This window comes from Oncorhynchus keta, chromosome 26 (genome assembly GCF_023373465.1).
Source record: "Oncorhynchus keta strain PuntledgeMale-10-30-2019 chromosome 26, Oket_V2, whole genome shotgun sequence".
NCBI lineage: Eukaryota > Metazoa > Chordata > Actinopteri > Salmoniformes > Salmonidae > Oncorhynchus > Oncorhynchus keta.
This window is the reverse complement of record NC_068446.1, coordinates 33,838,120-33,848,044: the sequence shown is the minus strand read 5'-3', so window position 1 is coordinate 33,848,044 and position 9,925 is coordinate 33,838,120.

Here is a 9,925-nt window from a genome sequence, read left to right as displayed (position 1 = left end):
CATCTCAATTGGGTTGTGGTCGGGTGATTGTGGAGGCCAGGTCATCTGATGCAGCACTCCATCACTCCTTCTTGGTCAAATAGCCTTTACACAGCCTGGAGGTGTGTTTTGGGTCATTGTCCTGTTGAAAAACAAATTATAGTCCCCCAAGTGCAAACCAGATGGGATGGCGTATCGCTGCAGAATGTTGTAGTAGCCATGCTGGTTAAGTGTGCCTTGAATTCTAAATACATCACAGACAGTATCACCAGCAAAGCAACCCCACACCATCTCACCTCCTCCTCCTGCTTCACGATCGGAACCACACATGCAGAAATCATCCGTTCACCTACTCTGTGTCTCACAAAGACACGGCAGTTGGATCCAAAAAACTCAGACCAAAGGACAGATTTGTACTGGTCTAATGCCCATTGCTCAAGTTTCTTGGCCCAAGCAAGACTCTTCTTATTATTGGTGTGGTTTCTTTGCAGCAATTCGACCATGAAGGCCTGATTCACGCAGTCTCCTCTGAACAGTTGATGTTGAGATGGGTCTGTTACTTGAAATCTGTGAAGAATTTATTTGGGCTGCAATCTGAGATGCAGTTATCTCTAATGAACTTATCCTCTGCAGGTAACTCTGAGTCTTCCTTTCCAGTGGCAGTCCTCATGAGAGCCAGTTTCATCATAGTACTTGACCTTCATGTCTTAAAGTAATGATAGACTATTTGTCACGCCCTGACCTTAGAGGTCTCTATTTGGTTAGGTCAGGGTGTGATGTGTTTCTATGTTTTGTTTTCTATGTTTCTGCCGGGTATGGTTCTCAATCAGGGACAGCTGTCTATCGTTGTCTCTGATTGGGAATCATACTTAGGTAGCCCTTTTTCCCTCCTTTCAGTGTGGGTAGTTATCTTTGTTAATGGCACTTAGCCCTGTAAGCTTCACGGTTGTTTTTCGTTTCTTGTTTTGTTGGCGACATTTTAAATAAAAAGAGAAATGTACGCTCACCACGCTGCACTTTGGTCCTCTTCTTTTGATGGCCGTGACACTATTGTTTCTCTTTGCTTATTTGAGCTGTTCTTGGCATAATATGGACTTGGTCTTTTACCAAATAGGGCTATCGTCTCTATACCGTGTTACAACACAACTGATTGGCCCAAACGCATTAAGAAGGAAAGAAATTCCAGAAATGAACTTTTAACAAGGCACACCTATTAATGGAAATGCATTCCAGGTGACTACCTCATGAAGATGGTTGAGAGAATTCCAAGAGTGTGCACAGCTGTCATCAAGGCAAAGGGTGGCTACTTTGAAGAATCTCAAAAATGAAATATATTTTGATTTGTTTAACACTTTTTTGGATACTATATGATTCCATATGTTTAATAGTGTATGTCCTCACTATTATTCTACAATGTAGAACATTGTAAAAATAAAGAAAAACCCTGGAATGAGTAGGTGTGTCCAAACATTTGACTGATAAGTAAGTGTACCAGAGAGTCTGTTCTAACAATAAATATATATAAAGCCTTTATAATAGCAGACTAAAAACAGTTGCATGCCTTTGTGAATTGCGGTTTATTTATTGTTTGGGACTAATTATTCAAAGCTCCCTTTGTTATTTAATTTTAACCCTAAAATGCTTGATTGCATTTCAAAGCATGCATGTTTCGTATGCTGTGTGATGGCATGAACGAATGACTGATTGATTGATTGATACAGTAGCCTGAATAGTGAAATAGCCCCGTGGGAAACACTGTCCTACAGTGTTAACATGACACAGTTCATCAAATCAAATCAAATTGTATTGGTCACATGGCTGCTACTTGACATTATGTGAATATTGATGTGTATAGTGTGTATTGATGTGTATTAATGTGTATACAGGGCTCATCTATAAAAGAGAACATGGTCTCAGCATGACTCTGTCGTGTCTTTACTATCATTAAACTAAAGACTTCGTCCTGTCCCAGAATGTCTGACCCTAACTGGGCTCAGGGCGGTCCTCTGATTTAGTTCAAATCAAAAGGGAATTGTATTTTTCTGCATTAAACAGTCCACAATCATCCTCACTCATTCATCTTATACAACAATTAGATGTAAAACCTCATATCTGAGGCTATGATATAAACAGCGTTATGGTAATGTGGCCACACCGTCTCTCTTGAGCTTCCCCAAGTTGTGACAAACGGACCAGTTCGTAGCTGGATTCTTCACCGATCTTTTACACTTTCTCTGGAAAATGAAATTTGTTCGTACCTCACGTTCTGTGAGGTGGAAGGATTTCCTTTGTCCTCTGTGAAAGTTTACCCTCTCTCTAATATTGTGTGTCCATGAGGTCTAATCAGGAATTTACGACCTCTGACCACAGCAGTCTGGTTGTAGAAGCAGAGAGCGGGGGATGGTGCTCGCTGTACTCAAAGAGGGCAACGTCATGACAACTCCATGTCACAAAGGTTAAATTAAAAATGAAATTAAAAAATTGAAATAAATAAAATGTGATGAAGTGGAAAGCTGGTGTCTGGGGAGGATGGTTGCAGGAATACACTTAGAGGAGAGTAGCATTGGCGGGTGCAGAGAGGTAGACAACGAGCATGCCAAGGTCGTTGTAATAGAGGATGTGTGTGTGTCATTCACAACAAGCATAGTGTAATAATATAGACAGATGACTGATCCAAACAGCCTTGGGGTTATGCCCAATACATTATATCCAATCGTACATTCATACACACACACATACAAACATAAACAAGGGGAAAAAAAGAAAAAAAAACAGCCCCAACAGCAAAAAACAGTCCAGCCAAGTCACATGGGAGACCAAGTCCTCTCATCTTTGCTTCTGAACTAATGTGTCAAACTTATGAATATGGATGCAAACTGTCTTTCTTTGAAAGCCTCTATGTAAAATATGAAAAGAGTCCAGTGGGAGGTCATTTAAAATGCAGACAGAAAGTTGAAACACCAACTCTCTGATGAGTTTATCTGAGGAACAGAAGAGATGTGACGTGAGACCAGACTGTTGCAGGGCAAAAAACACCAGACACACATTCCAGGCACCTAACCGAAGATGGTAAAAATATATCATGGTTATCAACTGAATGCGATTAAATTAACAAAATGTGTATAATATCTTTCCCCAGGCATTGTTCTGCTTCACTAAAATGTCAATTCTGCTGGAAACAGTAAGTTTGTGTTTGTTTGTGTGTGTGTGTGTGTGTGTGTGTGTGTGTGTGTGTGTGTGTGTGTGTGTGTGTGTGTGTGTGTGTGTGTGTGTGTGTGTGTGTGTGTGTGTGTGTGTGTGTGTGTGTGTGTGTGTGTGTGTGTGTGTGTGTACACAGGTTAAACATCATACAGGTTAAACACAATACAAATGTACAGTGCCTTCAGAGAGTATTCACACCACTTGACTTTTCCCCCATTTTGTTGTGTTAAAAAGTGGGATTCAAATGGATTTAATTGTTTGTTTTTTGGTCATCGATCTACACAAAATACTCTACAATATCGAAGTGGAAGAACAATTCTACAGTTGAAGTCGGAAGTTTACATGTACTTAGGTTGGAGTCATTAAAACTCGTTTTTCAACCACTCCACAAATTTCTTGTTAACAAACTATAGTTTTGGCAAGTCGGTTAGGACATCTACTGTGTGCAAGACACATGTAATTTTTCCAACAACTGTTTGCAGACAAATTATTTCACTTATAATTCACTGTATCACAATTCCAGTGGGTCAGAAGTTTACATACACTAACACTGTTTAAAGACTGTGCCTTTAAACAGCTTGGAAAATTCCAGAAAATTATGTCATGGCTTTAGAAGCTTCTGATAGGCTAATTGACATACTTTGAGTCAATTGGAGGTGTGCCTGTGGATGTATTTCAAGGCCTACCTTCGAACTCAGTGCCTCTTTGCTTGACATCATGGGAAAGTTTTAAAAAATCAGCCAAGACATGAGAAAAACATTGTAGACCTCCACAAGTCTGGTTCATCCTTGGGAGCAAGAATGTTACCATGTTACCATGTTCATCTGTACAAACAATAGTACGCAAGTATAAACACTATGGGATCATGCAGCCGTCATACTGCTCAGGATGGAGACGCGTTCTGTCTCCTAGAGATGAACGTACTTTGATGTGAAAAGTGCAAATCAATTCCAGAACAACAGCAAATGACCTTGTGAAGATGCTGGAGGAAACAGGTACAAAAGTATCTATATCCACAGTAAAACGAGTCCTATATCGGCATAACCTGAAAGGCCGCTCAGCAAGGAAGGAGCCACTGCTCCAAAACCGCCATAAAAAAGCCAGACTACGGTTTGCAACTGCACATGGGGACAAAGATCGTACTTTTTTGAGAAATGTCCTCTGGTCTGATGAAACATAAATAGAATACCGAATGCACTGCAGAACAAGCCTATAGGAAAATAGTAGCTTTGGTCGCGATGGAGGTTAATGTTTCTCTATAGAGGCTTGTGGCTGGGGCCGAAACTGTGTGTGTGTCTAACTATGTGTGTGGATGGCGGACTAAAGCAACATTCAAAGCTTTGGCCATGTATTCGGTTGATCATGGACCTGGTGGCATTTAGGAGAAAGGAGCCAGGTTTTCTTTAGAGGTGTGAATTGTGGATTTTGCTCAATCGGAAAATGTATTTCTGGAGCTCGCCTCATGAGTTGTCTTTTGGGAGCCGCTGGCTGTCTCTATGTGTGTTTGTGAGTGGCTGGTTGGATGGTGTCTGTGGCGCCATGGGAATTTCTAATAGAGCCTGCCTGTGGGCTAAATTGAAATGCAACGCTTTGGTCATTGATCTGATCACGAATCTGGGAGGGTTGGATTGTGGATTTTTTTCTATGGGAAAGTTTACTTTTTAATCTTAGGATCAATGTTGTCACAGTTGCTTCTTGTTGAAGAGGCATCAGCTAACGTTAGCTTGCTATAGCTAGCTTTACTGTTCCTCTGATTCTGAATTATTTTGTGGCTGTTTCTTTCAAGCTGGCAAATCTAGTTAGCTAGATTGTTTGTGTATTGCCACTTGTTGATAACATTTGTCACTGGTATGGACTAGTAAATATCTAGTAAATATCCTAAAGCTAGTCAGCTAGACAATGATAGCCACAAGCTAAAACCGGCAATAGTGGGAGCAGAGAATTCACTTCATCTGCTGCTGGCTTGATAATGTTCACTCAAATATATTTTTCACTCAATGTAAATGACGAAATTAGATTTTTATTCTATTGAGATTGTAATTGTATCAATATGATGTGAATATTGTAGAAACACCCTCCCAGCCGTTTTCCATACTAAAACTAGCGGAACTTGGTGAGCACAAGCTTACCATGTATAGTAGGCTACAGTAGGCTTAACGTGTGACACCATACCCCCACACCAAACGTGATCACGACACGCAGGTTGAAATATCAAAACAAATTATATAAACCAATTATATATTTGGTTTATTTTTATTTCACCTTTATTGAACCAGGTAGGCTAGTTGAGAACAAATTCTCATTTGCAACTGCGACCTGGCCAAGATAAAGCATAGCAATTTGACACAAACAACAACTCAGAGTTACACATGGAATAAACAAAACATAGTCAATAATACAGGAGAAAGAATAAATCAAAAAGTCTATATACAGTGAGTGCAAATGAGGTACTATAAAGGGGGTTAAAGGCAATAAATAGGCCATGGTGGCGAGGTAATTACAATATAGAAATTAAACACTGGAGTGACAGACGTGCAAAAGATGAATGTGCAAGTAGAGATACTGGGGTGCAAAGGTGCAAGATAATTAAATAAATACAGTATGGGGATGAGGTAGATTGTATGGAGTATTTACAGTCGGGCTATGTACAGGTGCAGTGATCTGTGAGCTTCTCTGACAGCTGTTGCTTAAAGTTAGTGAGGGAGATATGAGTCACCAGCTTCAGTTATTTTTGCAGTTCGTTCCAGCCATTGGCAGCAGAGAACTGGAAGGAGAGGGGGCCAATGGAGGAATTGGCTTTGGGGGTGACCAGTGAAATATACCTGCTGGAGTGCGTGCTATGGGTGGGTGCTGCTATGGTGAACAGTGAGCTGAGACAAGGCGGGGCTTTAACTAGCAGAGACTTGTAGATGACCTGGAGCCAGTGAGTTTGGCAACAAGTATGAAGCGAGGGCCAGCCAACGAGAGCGTACAGGTCGTAGTGGTGGGTTGTATATTGGTGACAAAATGGATGGCACTGTGATAGACTGCATCCAATTTGCTGAGTAGTGTTGAAGGCCATTTTGTAAATGACATCGCTGAAATCGAGGATCGGTGGATGGTCAGTTTTATGAGGGTATGTTTGGCAGCATGAGTGAAGGATGCTTTGTTGCGAAATAGGAAGCCGATTCTAGATTTAATTTTGGATTGGAGATGCTTAATGCGAGTCTGGAAGTAGAGTTTACAGTCTAACCAGACACCTAGGTATTTGTAGTTGTCCACATATTCTAAGTCAGAATCATCCAGAGTTGTGATGCTGGACGGGCGGGCAGCGATTGGTTGAAGAGCATGCTCTACTTGCATTTAAGAGCAGTTGGAGGCCACGGAAGGAGAGTTGTAATGGCATTGAAGCACATCTGAAGGTTAGTTAACACAGTGTCCAAAGAAGGGCCAGAAGTATACAGAATGGTGTCATCTGTGCAGAGGTGGATCAGAGAATCACCAGCAGCAAAAGCAACATCATTGATGTATACAGAGAAGAGAGTCGGCCCAAGAATTGAACCCTGTAGCATCCCCATAGAGACTGCCAGAGGTCCGGACAACAGGCCCTTCGATTTGACACATTGAACTCAGAGAAGTAGTTGGTGAACCAGGCGAGGCAGTTATTGGATGAACCAAGGCTGTTGAGTCTGCCGATAAGACTGTGGTGATGAATGAGTCGAAAGCCTTGGCCAGGTCAATGAATATGGCTGCACAGTATTGTCTGTTATCCATGGTGGTTATGATATCGTTTAGGACCTTGAGAGTGGCTGAGGTGCACCGATGACCAGCTCTGAATCCAGATTGTATAGCGGAGAAGGTATGGTGGGATTCAAAATGGTCGGTAATCTGTTTGTTAACTTGGCTTTCGAATACCTTAGAAAGACAGTATAGGATAGATATAGGTCTGTAGCAGTTTGGGTCTAGAGTGTCACCCCCTTTGAAGAGGGGAATGACAGTGGCAGCTTTCCAATCTTTGGGAATCTCAGACGATACGAAAGAGTGGTTGAACAGGCTAGTAATAGGGGTTGCAACAATTTTGGCAGATCATTTTATAAAGAGAGGGTCCAGATTGTCTAGCCCTGCTGATTTGTAGATTTTGCAGCTCTTTCAGAACATCAGCTATCTGGATTTGGGTGAAGGAGAAATGGTGGGGGCTTGGGAGGGTTGCTGTGGAGGGTGCCGGGCAGTTGACCAAGGTAGGGGTAGCCAGGTCGAAAGCATGGCCAGCGGTAGAGAAATGCTTATTGAAATTCTCAATTATAGTGGATTTATCGGTGGTAACAGTGTTTCCTAGCCTCAGAACAGTGAGCAGCTGGGAGGAGGTGCTCATATTCTCCATGGACTTTACAGTGTCCCAGAACTTATTTGAGTTTGTACTACAGGATGCAAATTTCTGTTTGAAAAAGCTAGCCTTAGCTTTCCTAACTGCCTGTGTATATTTGTTGCTAACTTCCCTGAAAAGTTGCATATCACGGGGACAATTCGATGCTAATGTAGAACGCCACAGAATGTTTTTGTGCTGGTCAAGGGCAGACAGGTCTGGAGTGAACCAAGGACTATATCTATTCCTAGTTCTACATATTTTGAATGGGGCACGCTTATTTAAGATGGTAAGGAAGGCACTTTTAAAGAATAACCATGCATCCTCTACTGACGGGATGAGGTCAATGTCATTCCAGGATACCCCGGCCAGGTCGATTAGAAAGGCCTGCTAGCAGAAGTATTTTAGGGAGCGTTTGACAGTGATACGGGGTGGTCGTTTGATCGCAAAGCCATTACGGATGCAGGCAATGAGGCAGTGATCTCTGAGATCTTGATTGAAAACAGCAGAGGTGTATTTGGAGGGCGAGTTAGTTAGTCTATGAGGGTGGGGCTAATAAGCTAGCAGTGAGTAGGCCGGGGCTAACGAGCTAGTAGTTAGCAGACCGGGGCTAGCAAGCTAGCAGTTAGCTTACCAGGGCTAGCAAGCTAGCAGACTGGGGGAAGCAAGCTAGCAGTTAGCAGACCGGGTCTAGCAAGTTAGCAGAAGGGCCTTTGGGGGCTAATTTGTCCTGGGACATAAACATTCAGTTGTGCATTTCAGGTAAAATAACAAGGTCCTCCACTCCGACAATTAATCCACACATTAGACAGTCAACCGTTTCTAGTCATCTCTCCTCCTTCCAGACTTATTCTTCTTTGGACTTTATATGGCGATTGGCATCTAACTAACTTTCAAAATAAGGTGTATTACCACAACTGACCGAAAGACCTCAGTTCATCTTTCAATCACCCACGTGGGTATAACCAATTAGGACATGGCACGTGGGTATATGCTTCTATAAACCAATGAGGAGATGGGAGAGGCAGGACTTGAACCCTGTTCATCATCACAAATAGAACTGACTTCTATTTTAGCACTTGGCAACGCAGACACACGTTGGCACGCACGAGCAGTGTGGATGCAATGATTGAATAACATGTATGTGTACATTTATTTTGCGATGCAAGCAGTGTGGTCAGCATGTGAGTCATCAAAATTACAATCTTGCGTTCGGGCATTTCCGGCAGTCTTCCTGGTTTTTATATGCAGGTAGCATAAATTGTGCAATTGTAAACTAACAAATCATTTTTCAAGTTAGAACCCATGTATATTTAAGCAATAAGGCACGGGGGGATGTTGTATATGGCCAATACACCACGGCTAAGGGCTGTTTTTACACACGACGCAACCAGGAGTGCCTGGATAAAGCCCTTAGTCTTGGTATATTGGCCATCTACCACAAACCCCCGAGGTGCCTTATTGCTATTATAAGCTGGTTACAAATGCAATTAGAACAGTACAAATACATGTTTTGTCATACCCATGGTATACGGTCTGATATACCACAGCTTTCAGCCAATCAGCATTCGAAACACCCAGTTTATAATTGTTAACATACAGCACCAACTACATAAAATCTGATAGGGTCTATTACCTGCTACCTGAATTTTAGTGGAGTGTGGCAGTGTGTGGTAGAGGTGTAGGTAGGTAGGAGAAGGGAGGAGGGGGAAGGGAGGAGGAGGGAAGGAGAGGATGAGGGGAGCCAAGGTGCTGACAAACAGGGAGAGAGGAATGGAGAAACGGAGGGAGTACTGTACTGCATCGCCCAGCAGCTGTATGGGCGTCCATGCCTCACTCAGTCTGCTCTTCTCTGCCTGTTGTCTCTCCTCCCATCTAATGAAAACTAACTATGCCCCATTACAAGAACCAAAAATGTAAACGTGGAGACATTGCACCAAATAACAGTGCACAGTAGCATGGCTGTTTTAAACCAGCCTTACAGGCCAACAAAACATCCAGAGAGGATGTGATGGTGAGATTTTAATCGTAAGAGTAGAGGCTGCTATTGTGGGGCTGGAATTAGGTCTGCATAGGTCACACACCATAACAGTTTCAAAGAATAATCACATTTTCAAAACCACCCTAATCCTTTGTCTGCTTGCAGCGATAGTGATACATTTAATTTGTTGGTTTTTCCATCAGCAGCAACACTTCAGCTCCACTATAACACTTCAGCTCCACTATAATGGCCCTGCTACACTACAGCCATCAGGCGCCCAGCGTTGCAGTCAGACGTCAGCCGTTGAGGGAATGGTTCCTTTGAAATCAACGAAAGCTGCTATACTTGACTTCATAAATGTTAGTAAAATAACCTGTGGTGTCTAAAGGAGACCATATGCAACCAAAATATACTTTATTTCT